Here is a 15,418-nt window from a genome sequence, read left to right as displayed (position 1 = left end):
CATAAACTTGAAATCGTAGCCCAGGCTGGCTCACAAACACAAAGATCAGCCTGCTTCTCCTGGTATTAAAAGTGTGCACCACCATGCCTGGTTTTTCTGTGTTTGTGTGTTTTGTTTTTTTTTTTTTCATCCCAGCATTGAGAGGCAGAGGGAGGTAGTGACCACAGGTTTGAGGTTAGACTATTCTACATAGTATGTTCCAGGCCAGCCAGGGCTGCCATAGGGTGACCCTGCCTCAAAACAAAACAAGAATTAAATAATGGTAATAATGGTGGTGATGGTGAGGGCATGCTAATAGAAACACATAGGGTGAGAGACAGAAAGAGGGGGAGGAAAGGGGAAGGAGAGAAATGAAGGAGGAGAAAGAGGGGAGGAAGAAAAAGAAGGAAGGAGGAAGATTTAAAAAGGGAAGAAGGGAGGGAGATGAAAGAAAGGAGATAAGGGAGGGAGGGAAGGTAGAGCGCAGAGGAAGGGGCTGCCAGGCCTCCTCTTTCTTCTTGAAATCACTCACTGTCCTCCTGATTGCAGCCTTTACTTCCAAAGCAGGCACTGTCAGCTGGCAGACCAAACCTGTGGGTAGATTTGCTTGGCCCTCGTGCTTTTAACGATGGCCCCATGACCTAAATCCACCCCTCTTCTTTCCCAGGTAGCCCTGTTTGCTAGGCCTGCCCACTTCTCTCTGAAGTATAGAACCTCTACAGAGGTGTTCTCAGGGGCCCTTCCCCTCAGGTGCCTGCTTTGTCAGGGTGTCTGGTCCCTTCTCCATCGGACCCACTCATACGACCTTCCTTTTCTACTCCAAGCTTTCCTAATTTCATCTGGGGATTTCCACAGTGGCATCCTGTCTGGCCACACATCCCTCAGTTGACTGAAGCTCACCTATGATGTTGGTAGTTAGTCTGATTTTTCTATGGGATGCTGCTATCCAATTATTAAAAAATGTGTATGGGGGGCTAGAGAGATGGCTCAGCAGTTGAGAGCACTGGCTGCTCTTCCAGAGGTCCTGAGTTCAGTTCCCAGCCCCCACATGGTGGCTCACAACCATCTGTAATAAGATCTGATGCTTTCTTCTGGTGAGCAGGCATACATGCAGGTAGAACACTCTATATATAATAAGTAAATAAATCTTTTTCTAAAAAAGAAAAGGAATGTATCTGTGCTGGCTAGTTTTTATATCAGTTTGACACAGGCTAGAGCCATTTGAAAGATGGAAACCTCAATTGAGAAAATCCTCCATAATATGGAGTCCTGTAGAGCATTTTCCTAAATAGTGATTGATGGGAGAGGGCCCAGCCCATGATAGGTGGGGCCATCCCTGGGCTGGTGGTCCTGGGTTCTATAAGAAAGCAGACTGAGCAAACCATGAGGAGCAAGCCAGTAAGCACCACCCCATCACGGTCTCTGCATCAGCTCATGCCTTCAAATTCCTGCCTTGTTTGAGTTTCTGTCCTGACTTCCTCTGATGATGAACGGTGATACGGAAGTGTGTGTCAAACGCTTTCCTCAGGTTGTGGTGTTTCATCACGTACTAGAAACCCTATGACAACAACCCGAGGTACTCGTGTGTGTGTGTGTGTGTGTGTGTGTGTGTGTGTGTGTGTGTGTGTGAAAGAGAGAGAATGCATGTCTTGCTATGCTGCCCAGGCTGGCCCCTGAACCCCTGTGCTCAAGGGATCCATCTGTCTCCACCTCTGGAGTAGCTGGGACTCCAGACGTGTGCCACTGTACCAGACCTTCTGAGTTTTCCTCAAGCGTTTGTCTTTTCTTCCCGCCTCCTCAGGAGTGTCTGGAAGGAGGTGGTAATCCTGTGTCAGGTTTCTGTCCTGCCCTCTTTGGTTAGCTACCAAATCGCAGAGTTTAATCGCAGAGTTTAACAGATACCTACTTAATTCAATATTTCTTTCTTATTTCTGGCTGTTGAGTTACATCCAAAGAAATTCTCAAGTTCACCTTACAATGACAGTAGGCAAGAAGGCTGTGAAGTGGACCTTTTGAGGCCTCCTTGGGTGGTCAGTGACCATGGCCATTGTGATGGCTCTCAGGTAGCCAGTGGACTCCGGGTGGTTCTGGATCCTCACTTGTCTCATGGGAGGACATTGGTTTTCAACTACATCTATTTCCATAACTGTTTCAGAGCTCAGCAGGGCTTCAGACCGCTGGTCATTTGGGTATTGCTCTCCTTGCTCTGTCCAAGACACACAGCTTCGACACCACAGCAAACAGCACTGGGGTCAATTTCTAGTCACTTCTAAACAAACCTAGTGGCAAAAGTGCTGTCCCAACAGAGCAGAGCGGGGTGAACAAGCCTCCCGAGGTCATCTCCGGGGAAAGTCGCTGCAGCTAACTGACTGCCGGGCCCAGTATTGGGTGCTGAATCCCCTCTCTTCATGTTTCATCATTTCAGCACATACGGGAGAGAATGATGTCATGTCGCACAAATGCCAAAGTTGCCCTCTGGAGCGGCGACACCAAACATGGGCAGCGTGCCTAAGCCAAGTTTGCTTGGGCAAACACGCAGCCCTGTTGCTGAACTTGTCTTCTGAGTCAATGCTTCTTGGTCAGGTTTCATGGCGGTTCTGACCTGGAGATTCGATTTCTTTGAAGTTTTGAACTTCAAAGCTTCGGCAGAGGCCACACAAGATGCCTACGCCAGAGTGCCTCTATCGTGGGGGACAGGTACCCAGCTACTCAGATCCTTAGACAGTAATAATGGGAGCCTAGATTTTTATTATTATTATTATTGGCTCTAATGTACACTTCCTGGTGGGATGTTCGCCAGTTTCCCCTTGTCTGTTCCTCGGGTGAGGTGGTCAACAGTGAGTCTCAGTTCTCTGCACAGAGAGAGCCCTAGCCCTATTGTCTGTGCCTAACATGCATGACTGGCCCCTCTGCTGTCTGCAGGCCCCTGCTCTGAGCTGCTTGTCTGGGTGAGCTGTACTTCTCCTGCTAATTCACAGATTCTTCTCTGGTTCCACTTGGCATTGGGACAATGATGTACTATCCATAGATGGCCCCAGAAGCAGTTTAAATTGTGATTAGAGTCCTCAAAGACCGTGAGCGAGAGAAGTCGTTCAGTGAGTCCTGTGTTGACAACTCACAGATCACACGTGAGGAAAACTCAAAGATTCTTGGGTCTATACTCCTCCCACAATGAGCATCTGTGGAAGGCCGGTCACTTAAGGGTGGTCTCTGAAGACACATTAAGAGGGGCGGCAGAGATGAAACGCACTACATGAACTCTTTTTGCTAAACAACAACAACCTGAAATGTCACTGGGGACAGTTCTAGGCTGCTTGAAATCCCCACCAAGCCCCAGAGACCCTGGGAAATGCCAGTCTCAGAGGAGGCCAGCCTGGCCACAGATCAGAGAGAGGAGAGCAGCAGAGGCCCATGCATCGCTGGCTTAGCGATTGAGAGCGTCTGCTGCACATTCCGTTCGCGTCCCAGGTAACTCCCACCCGTGTGGAACTCCAGCTCTCCAGGGTCGGGGCCCCTCTGTGGCCTTCATGGATACCCGCACATGTAAATAAAGGTAAATAAATCAAAAAGGATACAACGTGAGGAGACAGGCTCTGAACCAATGACCAGTCACAGCCACACACAAGCGGCTTTCACATTCCATGAGCGACTACTCGATGTACCACACCGCATCCTAAGACTGGGACATGACGTTTGCGTTCCTGCGCCGGGAGGGTAAGCAAATACATTCGGGCCAAGGTTCGGCTAGCTCTGTGACAGAGCACAGACAAGCATTCAAGAGGCCCTGGGCAGGACCTCCAGCACCCCTAAAACAAACAAACATTCTGCCTTGCTTATCTAAAGCTCACATTTAACTGCGTTTCCTTTTTGTAGCGTTAATCTGATAACGCTAAGGGAGGCAAGCATGGTTACAAAGAGTTCTCGGATGCCTAGTCCAAAGCAACTGGAGAATTTAATAGAATTAAGGCAGGGCCCCTGAGGATGGACTCTCTCTTAGACTCAATCTCTCTCTCTCTTTTTCTCAATCTTGAACATGTGTTCAGATGATCCTAACACCACAAGATTTTTGGAAAGGATGCATCAAAAATAACCAGATTATTCTGGTGGGGGGGCTGTGAAGGATATTTTTCCTGTCTTCATAGAGAGAAACTATGGATTATGTCATCATCTCCTCCCTTGTTAAACCCCGGTGTGTGACTTTGTACTCTAGGGAGACCATGGTAAAGAATAATGGATTTGGGGAGGGTGAGGGCTCCCTCAGGCCTTGCTGGTGGGATAGTGAAGAGATACAGCCATTTGGAAAAGGGCCTGGCCATTCCTCCCAAGGTTAAGCACTGAGTTGTTGTGCGACCCTACAATCAATTTCTACAATTTAAGCGGTGAATTACACAGCACTGTAAGATACGGTGCTGCCAGGTAGTACATGGCAGTGTGCAGTACTATACAGTACCCCAGCGAAGCCGCTAAAAACCTGTGCGCATTGAGCATAAAGAAATCTTTGAAAAACAATTTTAGTAAAAATGTTACAAGCTGTTGTCTCCAAGTGCTTGATTCTGTTAAATTTCTGCCTGCTATCTTTCGGAGCAAACAAAGATTATTCATGAATACCCCTGTCTCCAACGGACATGGAGACATAGATCCATGCTGTACCAGGCTTATTCTTTTGGACCACCAACCAGTTCCTAAATCATGTTAGAGACTTATTATAGTGATGGATGCTCGGCCTTAGCGTAGGCTCATTTCTTATGACTCTGTATAACTTATAACCTATTCTCTTTATCTAAACTTTGCCTTGGGGCTTTCTCTCTCTCTCTCTCTCTCTCTCTCTCTCTCTCTCTCTCTCTCTGTCTCTCTTACTTTCACTACTTCTTTATGTCTGACTGGTGGCTGCCTAACTTCTGTCCCTGGGCACGTCCCTTGTTCTCTCTTCTCTTTCCTCCTCTCTTGTCTCTCTAGATTTCTCCTCCTATTCTCTCTGCCCCTGCCCCCAGCCCCACCTATCCCTCTCCTGCCTAGCTATCGGCCATTCAGCTTTTTATTAGACCAATGAGGTGCCTTAAGCAGGCAAGGTGAATCAAATACAACACATCTTTACATCATTAAACAAATGCAGCCGAAACAAATGTAACATATCTTTGCCTAGTTAAAATCACAGTCCACAACACTAGCAATGTGTTATCAACACAGCAGAAAGCTGAAACAACCTTAATGTTCATCAAGCAATAGGTGATTAAGTAAAATGTATACTGGTGTAACGGGGGAATGTGAAGAAGGAATGAACCGGGAGAGGTGGCACACTGTAGTAACCCCAGCTTTCCCGGGTTGAGGCAAAGATCAAGGTCAGGTGTGTCTTAAAATAAGCAGGAAGAAAGAGAAGGAAGTGGAAGAGGGAGAGGAGGAAGAGAAGGGGAAAGAGGATGAGGAGGAAGAAGATGAGGAGAAGGAGAAGGAAGAACAGGTTGCCACCGTGATGTGGGAGGGTTATGAAACCAGTGTTAGGTAAAGGAAGTCAGATACAGAAGGCCATATGTTATGAGTTCCATTCATGGGAAATGTCCAGAGCAGGCACGCATGCAGCAAGAGACAGTATAGATTAATGGTTGCCTAGGACCAGGAGGAGGACGGCGGATGGAAGAACTGCCAATGGGTGTAATGTTTCTTTTCAGAGAGACAAAAATGTTCTCACATTAATTGTGGGGCTGCTTGCACAGCCTTATGAATAAACCATGGACTCGTGTGCTTCCAAAGGGCGGATTTCATGGCATGACAATGAGGCTGTTAAAATCTATTTATGTGCACCAAGGCATAGAAAATTCTTTGGGAAGTGGGTTTAGTCAAAATATTATTCTAATAGTTGTCTCAAATTGCAGGATTATATGAAATTTCTTGTTGAGGGCTTCCTGCCCTCTTTTGCAGTATGCAAAGATTGCACTTGGATATAAGAGGGAAACAGAACAAACTTCCTTACCTGCTTCGGGAAAGCTTTTAACATCTTCAGCTCCGAGGACTTTCACAGGATGGCCCCACCCCACCCCACGGCAGACATATTAAAACATACCCAAGCCTCCCACTTTCCATGGAATTTTTGCAGATAACGCCGTTGGGATTGGCCAGGTTTGTTCAGACAACTGCCAGGCAAACTTGGGAGTTTGTGTTGGTGAGGGAAGAGAGTGCGCGGAGATCAGAGCACAGCTCTGTGAGGAGTCCTCCACCCGGGCCTGAGCCCCAGGGATCAAGCTCGTCTTTTGCAGACAGCAACTTCACTCACCAATGGCGTCTTGCTGGCCATGGAAGAGACTGTGTTATGAATTCTAAATTGCAAAATAATGATCTCTGTAAGCACTTCATGTTGCAAGTACGTACACTGTCTTTACTTTTCAGGGGTTTTGTTTGTGGATTACACTGGAGATGCAATCCCAGCATGCTAGACCAGTGCTTTGGAATGAGCTTCTGCCCCAGCCTGGCTGTTTTGGTTTTTATTTTTTGAGCCTCCAGGTGGGCACTGGGAACCAAACTCAGGTCCTTTGCAAGAGCAGCAAGTGCTCTTAACTGCACACCATCTCTCCAACCCCATTCCTGTGTCCCTGTGTCTTAAGAGCTGAGACCTTGTAGCAGACAGGCTTTGAAGGTGCGTCCACGAGCAAAGCCTGGTGGATGCTCGGGAGCTGGGGGATGTGGAAGCCTGAGTAGGAAGGCCCCATTTCTGCTAACAACGCAGATCAAATCTGTCACCAGGCTGGCTTGGTAGACCCTTAGCATTTCAGCTGAAGGGGCTGCTTCCCTCCCTTCCTCCCACTTCCTCCCTTTTTGTTGGTGGTTGACGGGAGTGATCCCAGGCCTCCCCCTAGGCAAGCCTTCCACCTTGAGTCATATCCACCACCCGAGGCTAAAGCTTTTGTCACACTCAAGAAAACACAAAACAACCTAATGGCTTTGCCTGCTAAGAGAATGGATTGTGAAATCTATCCCCCAGCACTTAGGAGCACATTCATGGGGCTGGAAAGATGGCTCAGGGGTTAAGAATGCTTGCTGCTGCTCCAGAGGTCCAGCGGTCTGTTCCCTGCACCCGTGTCTGGTGGTTCAGAGTTTCTTGTATCTAACTCTGAGGAAACCAGTGCCTAAATCTGGCCTCCAAGGGAGCACACCAAAACCATGTCTTTGGATGGCCACGTCCTGTCAGCTTTCTGTTACCATAGTTCTGGAGTTAATTAATATAGAGGGGGACAAGTATCATCTCGACTCAGTATAGTTCTGTCCCCAGCCTGTTGAACCGGTGTGAGGCGGACCATCATGGCAGGACGCTTGGTAAAGGGGAGCTGGTTTTCTGCCTGTGGCCAGAAGTGAGTGAGAGAGGGAGGCCAGGGCAGTGACCTCCTCACGGCCCATACGTCCCTCCTCTCCCCTCCCCACTCCTGAAATCTAACCTCTCTTCCACCTCTCCTCCCAGCCCACTCCTTAAAGGGTCTTCCACTCCCAGTAGCACCCTGAACCAGGAGTAAGCCTTCAACACACAAACTTTTTGGGAATATTCCAGATCCAACAGTTGACTCCTGGGTCATGACGGACTCCTTGTATACATGGTATTTAGTAGGAGCCCTTCAGAGACCATGTGCTGTTGGCTCCGTGGCCGTTACTCTCTCGCTCCAGCTAATGGAACACACCAGCCTCGGTTCTCCAGGTGATGCCCATGGTTTCTGATAAGCCACAGTGAGAACTTTGCCAAATCAGCCACAACTGATCATGCTCACCCCCTCCACATCCCCACCTGCCATGTGCAGAGGTCCAGGCTCCCAGGGAACCTTCCTTCTCAGGCAGCTTCTGTTCTCCCCTGACCTTTGGTCTCTTGTCACATAGGAGATACCTAAACAGACTTCTTTTAATTATTTTTTTTAAATCAACATTCAAAATAATCATTTTCCTTAAGACATTTTCACATATGCTTTAAAAACTGGTACCGCGCCCGCACGGTCTGGAACGACGAGTCTCGGCGGAGGGTGTCCAGGTTGAATGAATCCACAGAGCACGAGGTTGAGGTGGAACAGCAGCTTCTTTATTGTTCTGCTGGGGCTAGCTTTTATACCATGGCACCAAATGAGGAGGGGGCTGCGAAGGGACTGTAACCTGACCTCAGCAGGGATCAAGGAACGGTCACCATGCACTTAAAATTCCTTTCCCAGTTCCAGGAGCAGAGGGAATTTATTATGTTTTCTTTGCAGATAAGCACCTCAAATGGGGGCAGGGATAAGTAACTCAGGGCTGCAGTTCCCACAAACTGGGGCTGGAGAGATGACTCAGCGATTAAGGGCATTGGCTGCTCTTTCAGAGGCCCGGGTTCGGTTCCCATCACTGACATAGCAGCTCACACCCACTTATAACTCCAGTTACAGGGAATCTCAAGGCCCTTCTGACCTCTGAGGGTGCTACACCCCTGCAGTACAAGACATACATGGTACACAGATGGATGTACATGCAGGTAAACCACCCATACATATAAAATCAAAATAAGTAGCTAAATGTCTCTGTGTGTCTGTCTGTGTGTGAGGGAGTGTGCATGGGCGTGGAGCACCACGTCTGTCTGTGTGTGAGGGAGCGTGTATGGGCGTGGCACACCACGTGGCTAGAGACAGACAGCAGCACCATCTCTATGTTTCCCATTCTCCCCATTCCTATGTGCCTTTCCTACCATTGACTGTGTCTGAATAATTAATTTTATTTATAAAGATTTATTTTATGATTTTTTTTAAAAACTACACATGTAATTATGTGGGTGTGTGCATGGAAGTTCAGGTGCCTCTAGAAGCCTGGGGTCTCAGATGCCCTGGAGCTAGAGTTGTGAGCCTTCCAGCATGGGGGCTGGAACTAAACTTGGGTCATCTGCATAAGCAGTACGTTCTCTTAACTACTGAGCCTTCTCTCCAGTACCATGGATAATTTACCATATATGTCATATATATACACTTATGTGTCATATATATACACATATTTGAGACAGGGTTTCTCTGTACAGCCCTGGCTGTCCTGGAACTCATTCTGTAGACCAATGTAAACAGAGATTGCTCATATATTTCTTGGCCATCCAGACCCAAATAAACACACAGAAACTATATCAATTGCACCACTGTTTGGCCGATGGCTCAAGCATATTCCTACCTAATAATAGGTAATATGCTACCTAACCTATCTAATCTTAACTTAACCTATTTCTACTCATCTGTGTATCACCACGAGGCTGTGGCCTACCGGTAAAGTTCCAGCATCTTTCTCCTTCAGCAGCTACTTGACTTCTCCCTGACTCCATCTTCTTTCTTCCTGTATTTAGTTTGGTTTTCCTGTCTGGCTTTATTCTGCCCTGCCATAGGCCAAAAGAGCTTCTTTATTGAAGGACCCCAACTCGTTTTAACCACAGTTATACCGTTTTGCAAAGGTTCACAGATAACAAGCTCAGTTCAGGACCTCCGGAATGCTGAGCAGATAACAAGCTTAGTTCAGGGCCTCTGGAATGCTGAGCAAAGATACCTGAGGTTAGAGCAAGGACAGCCTTATCTGGCTGCAAGACAGGGGATTTATGGACTGGCCATAGAAACAAAGAAAGAGAGGATTGCGAGGCCTGAGTCACGTATAAAGCGGGGCTCATCACGAGTCAGGGGCTGTGCAATCAGACATCTGGTCGCAAGCCAGGAAAGGGGGACAGGATAAGAGGAGCAGTAAACCGCTGAGTAGTCCCCTCATTGTTATTTAGGTTAAGAATTTACCACCCCGCATCTTGCTTCTGTAAACCTCGCTTTTTGCTCTCCTATAAGAACCCCTCACCCCCAACCTGCGGGCGCGCAAGTCCTCCGAGAGACTTTGTCGCCCCAGGTACCTGCGTATCCAATAAACCTCTTGCTGTTTGCATCTGGCTGCGTGTTTTCGACTGATCTTTGGGCACGGGGTCTCTCCCGAAGGAAGACGCCCTCGGGAGTCTTTCATTATTACTCAGTGGTAATAAAATATATTCATAAGGTACAGAGGGGAATCCCACATCATCTCCCCTTTTTTGCCTAAATGAAAAGGAAGGTTTAATCTTTTAACATAGTAACATTACATTTAACAAAACAGGTATCAAAAAAGAATTACAGTTACAGTATTTCTTTATGGAGTCTAAAGTTTCATATCTAATTTATCTTTTATCATAACTAAGTAAAACAATAACTATCTGTCTTCAAATCCACCAAAGACCCCAGAAGGATCTACTATTACCTAAGTAAACAGGAAGTGCATTGTAAGCAACTTCCAAAACTCTAGAATTGACAGAGACATTTCACTGTCTAGACAGTCACCCAAAGTTCTTTTGTAACATTGGGGCATCCATCTTGAGCCTACAGGCCCATAGTATCTGGCAGACTTTTCCTTGAAGCAGAAAATTTGGAAGACTGTTTCATCTATATTGGCAGTTTGCCAGTCACTTTCTTCTGTGTCCTGAAGAATATCTGGCAGACTCATTTATGAATCAGGAACCCTGAAGGACTGTCTCACCTTCTTTAGGCAAGTTCAGAACTCAAGTTTTTGTGAGTCCTGCATGTCCAGTTCATGCATCATACTATTAAGCAGTCCAGGCAAGAGCAGTTTCTTGCCCAAATGACTAGCCTTGTCACATTGAAGGCAAATTCCATAACAAGTTTCTTCAATGCCCATCAACTTCTCTGAAGTAATTGGTGCTGCCAGAAGCAGACTTGTCTCACTGTTGAGAAAAGTCTAAGTTCTTAAAACCTTTTAAATGCCATATTCTGTAGTCTTTGAAAGGTTTGAAGAATACCTGTTCATCTGAAATAACTAACATGACTGTGGGAATTGCAGCCCCAAGTTACATATCCCTGCCCCCCATTTGAGGTACTTATCTGCAAAGAAAACATAATAAATTCCCTCTGCTCCTGGAGTTGGGAAAGGAAATTTGAGTGCATGGTGACCGTTCCTTGATCCCTGCTGGGGTCAGATTATAGTCCCTTCACAGCCCCCTCCTCATTTGGTGCCATGGTATAAAAGCTAGCCCCAGGAGAACAGTAAAGAAGCTGTTCTACCTCAACCTTGTGCTCTGTGGATTCATTCAACCTGGACACCCTCCGCCGAGATTCTTGGTTCCAGCCCTTGCTGGTGCGACACATGACTACAAGTTTGACTATTATAGATGACTATCTATTAATCCATAATTTTAAATTATACACTATATTTTTAAATAAGCTGTATAAACATAATACCTTAAACAAGAGTAGAAATATACATATAACAAAACAGACATTAAATTTGTATCAATAAACCAAGATCCATACCAATGCCAATTATTCATTTCTCTATCATAGCCCCCTTTAAATAAAAACAAACACTTATAAACAATATTTAGGAAATTTGGGCATAGTTTTATCTAAACTGTTTCATGTTGTTTGTTAAGCAAAGTATTTTTAGGGTTACAGAGACCTTTCATGGGGGGATGTCTTGTTCTATCAAACCACACTAGCCTGGAAAGAATCCACAGATTCCCATTCTCTGTGGAAACAAAAGCAGAACCTCTTTTCCAAGGTAACTTATCTTTAGACTCTAATTTTCAAGTAAAGATACCTTTAAAATATATATGTTGGTTTAGCTTAACAGCCTATACAATGAAATGTCTCTCTGTGCTTAGTTCATTCACAGTCAAAAAGTTTAAAGAAAACACAATAGCATACCTAATCCAGACTCTTTGTGTATTTCCCATCTTTATGTAGCTTTTTTACTCTATTACTTTTTAATATTTATTTTATCTTAATTCCTTTAATCTATGACTGTCTGTAGTCTTTCTTCTCTCCTAAGTTCATGTACATTTATCAGAGGTCTTTTATGTCTGAATCTGTCTTATTGCATATTTGTAATCATTTTCTTCTTAAGCTTTTTTTGTAGGTCTTATGTGGATTCATGCCCCAGATGGTGGGTGCCATTTGTAAATGGAGACTGCTTGTAAGTTTCTCAGCCACCCAGATCTACACAAATATTCACACAAAAATATCAACTACAACACTGTTTGACCAACGACTCAGGCCTGTTGCTAGCTAGCTCTTATGTCTTAAATTAATCCATTTCTATCCATATGTGTATCACCAATAGGCTGTGGACTACCGGTAAGGTTCCAGCATCTTTCTCCTTTGGCAGGTACATAGTGCCTACCTGGTTCCACCTTCTTTCTCCCTACATTCAGTTTAGTTTTCCCACTTAGCTCTATTCTGCCCTGCCGTAGGTCAAAGCAGCTTCTTTATGAACCACTGGTGATAAAACATATTCACAGCATAAAGAAGGCCAGCCTGGTCTATGCAGAGAGTTCAAGACCAATCAGGACTGCACAGTGAGACATTGTCTCAAAACAAAAACAAACCAAAAACCTATAGGGTGGTGGTGTTGCATACCTTTTAACAATCCAGGACTGTCTCAAAAACAAACAAATAAATAAAAACAAAACAAACTTTTTAAAAAGCCCCTGAGTGGTGGTGGCCATGCACCTTTAATCTCAGCATTCAAGAGGCAGAGGCAGGCAGAACTCTGTGAGTTCAAGGCCAGCCTGGTCTACAGAGTAAATTCCAAAATAGCCAGGGCTGTTACACAAAGAAACCCTCTCTCAATCAATCAGTCATCAATCAATCAATCAAGTATCCAGCTGTATTTCTGAAGGGATAGGCCAATAGAAACAGGCTGCTAAACTGACTCATGGCGTTTGGACCCTTTAAAGCCACACACAGGTTCAAGAATCAGATGGAGCTGAGGTAGACACTAGATCTTGTCCTAAAGCTACACAAACATTAGAACCAAGGATAGATTTCGAGTCACTCTATGCAACTGTGCTGTAGACAGTGGGGTAAGACAGCCTTCTCCCCGGGGCATTCTCCACAACCTCGTGAGGTACCGACTCCCCAGGTTGTGTGAGAATGCCCCAGAGAGAAGGCTGCAGGACCTCCACACAGTGAGCTGAAGCGTGCTTGCTGTCACTGCCACCGTTGACTTGGTGCCTGTTCTCAAGATGACAGAGAGGAAAGAAACCAGAGAGTAAGGGACATTGCATCAGAGACTATGGACCTTGAATTATCTAGGCAATGTCTTAAGGATATTAATATAGTATAGTTCTGTACCATTCTCTTTTAATTAAGAAATATGTGTATGGGCATTTTGCCTGCATACATGTCTGCACTATGTGTGTGCCTGATACCCAGTTCCTGCAGAAGTCAGAGTGGAATCTCAGATCTCCTGGAACTGGAGCTGAGTCACCATCCGGGTGCTGGGAATCATACCTAGGTCCTCTGCAAGAACAATTCTCTCTCAACCACCGAACCATCTCTCCAGTCCCATCTATATCATTCTTTATCCTATATAAAGGTCTTTCAATTATCTGAAGAAATGCTTTCCATTTTTTTGTAAAAATTGTTAATGTGGATTGAACTGAGACCCTCCTATATGCCAGATGAGCACTGAGTTGCATCCCCAGCATACAGTTAACTTTTTTATTTTGAGACATGGTCTCACTAAACTGTGCAGGCTGACCTGAAACTCACTCTGTAGCCCAGGCTAGCCTGGAACTCACACTGTAGCCCAGGCTTTGAACTAGTAATCCTCCTGCCTAGGCTCATGAATATCTGGGATTATAGGACACTTGAGCCTTGTTAGCTATTTTAATTGTGGAAGTTGTCAAACACACACAAGGAAAGAGACATGGATGTGAGGAGCCCCGCCCCACACCTTCCACAAGGGGGATACTCCCCCTTGGCACACTGTGTCTCCATCCCTAGCCACTGGTTACCCGGGCAGCATGCAGAGCCAGCTGCTCTGAGAACTCGTGTGACTTTTGATTATCCTTGGGGTGGAGGAAGGGGAAGAGGATTCCAGACCCTCATCTGGAACAAGAGTCATTTTCCACATTTTTCACCTAACTCTTGACTACTGAAGAGACGCGCGTTGCTTCAGCTGTTTTTGATCTTGGCTGTGCTTATGGATGTCAAATGCTTTTGCTACCAACAGAGCAAACAAGCGTTCAGACTCTTCTGGGATCAAGGGATCAACTTAGACTCCTAGCAGTGGCCTCGTTGCTTAGGCTAACACAGTCTGCTCCCAGGACAGCACAGCCCAGGCCCTCAGGATCAGGCCTGGCAGTCCCTTCATGCTCGGTCAAACTGTGATGATGTTTGTAGAAGATGCAACATACAGGCCAGGCATGGTAGCACTCACCGGTAATCCCAGCACTTGGGAGGCTGAGGCAGGAGGATGGAGCATCGGAGGCTAGCCTGGGACACATAGAGGTAATTGTATCAAAAACACAACAAAGTAAAACAGAATTTTAAAAGGAAAAAGGGGAATGCTGTGCTTCAGGACAGGCATTCTGCTGGGGTGGAGAGCTGGCGGGCTCATGGCCAGGGCCATGATCAGGCTCACACCAGTTGGCACCTGCAGTTTGGTCGAGGAAGCCCGTGGATGCCATGAATGCTGTATGGGGACTGGCAAATTGACTGGTATCTGGTGTATCAGTTTCTTTTCTCACCTGTGATAAGATACTCAAAAGAATCCTGTAGGGAGGAAGGATTTGTTGTGGCTCACAGTGTGAGAGGGACAGTCTGCCCAGGGTGATGAAGGAGGCACGGCAGAGTTCGTGGTGGCTCCAGGCCGTGGTAGCAGAAATGCCAGGCTGCTTGCTCACATTCTGATTGATCGCCATTGCATTCAAACTACAACACGCTGACAGCTACCCTGGTGGTGGAAGACACCAGTATCCTCTACTTACAGCTGAGGAAGCTGAGCCACAGAGGGGCAAAGCACTTGCCTAAGATGTGACCACAGCAGCTCTCCCTGGTACAGGGCTCTGCACACCTCACCTCGTTCCTGGCTGTGGTCAGCCCGGTGTTCTGCGTTGTTCATGTTTTCCCACTTCCTCCACCTTATCTTTTCTTTGGAAATTCCGTACTAGATCCCAAACTGCTTGAGAGTGTGAATAAAGCAGAGGCAGGATGCTCTGGACACCGAGTGCTGCGCAAACGCCTCTGGACAGGTGACGAGAGCCACTGTCCTCCAACACCTGTCTCCGTCCAGGCTGGAAATGCCTGACGATGACAAAGCCGAGGGACAGTCAGCAGATGAAGCCGATATTGGGGACAGATCGCCGTGACATGCTGTGTCACCAGCACGCCGCTGGCCAAAAAGGCACAGGTGAGAGAGAGCTTCCAAGTCCTTGCTGTGCCCTGATGCAGACTGTGGAGGTCTTAGCTTTCCTTCCTGGCTGCCGCTCACACTGGGAACTCCTCATTCCTCCTGGTACACTTTCAGATCTCTGCTCTAATCTCTGTGAATTCCTGAGGTGGCAGTCATGTGACCTAAGTCACACTCCGCGTGCTCTGAAATAAATGTGCAGACAGAAGGCTCCAGGAAGCTCAGGCCCTGGCTCTTGCAGGAACCCCAA

The sequence above is a fragment of the Myodes glareolus genome, chromosome 6 (genome assembly GCF_982192425.1).
Source record: "Myodes glareolus chromosome 6, mMyoGla1.1, whole genome shotgun sequence".
NCBI classification, from domain to species: Eukaryota; Metazoa; Chordata; class Mammalia; order Rodentia; family Cricetidae; genus Myodes; species Myodes glareolus.
Note: the sequence above shows the minus strand (reverse complement) of the source record.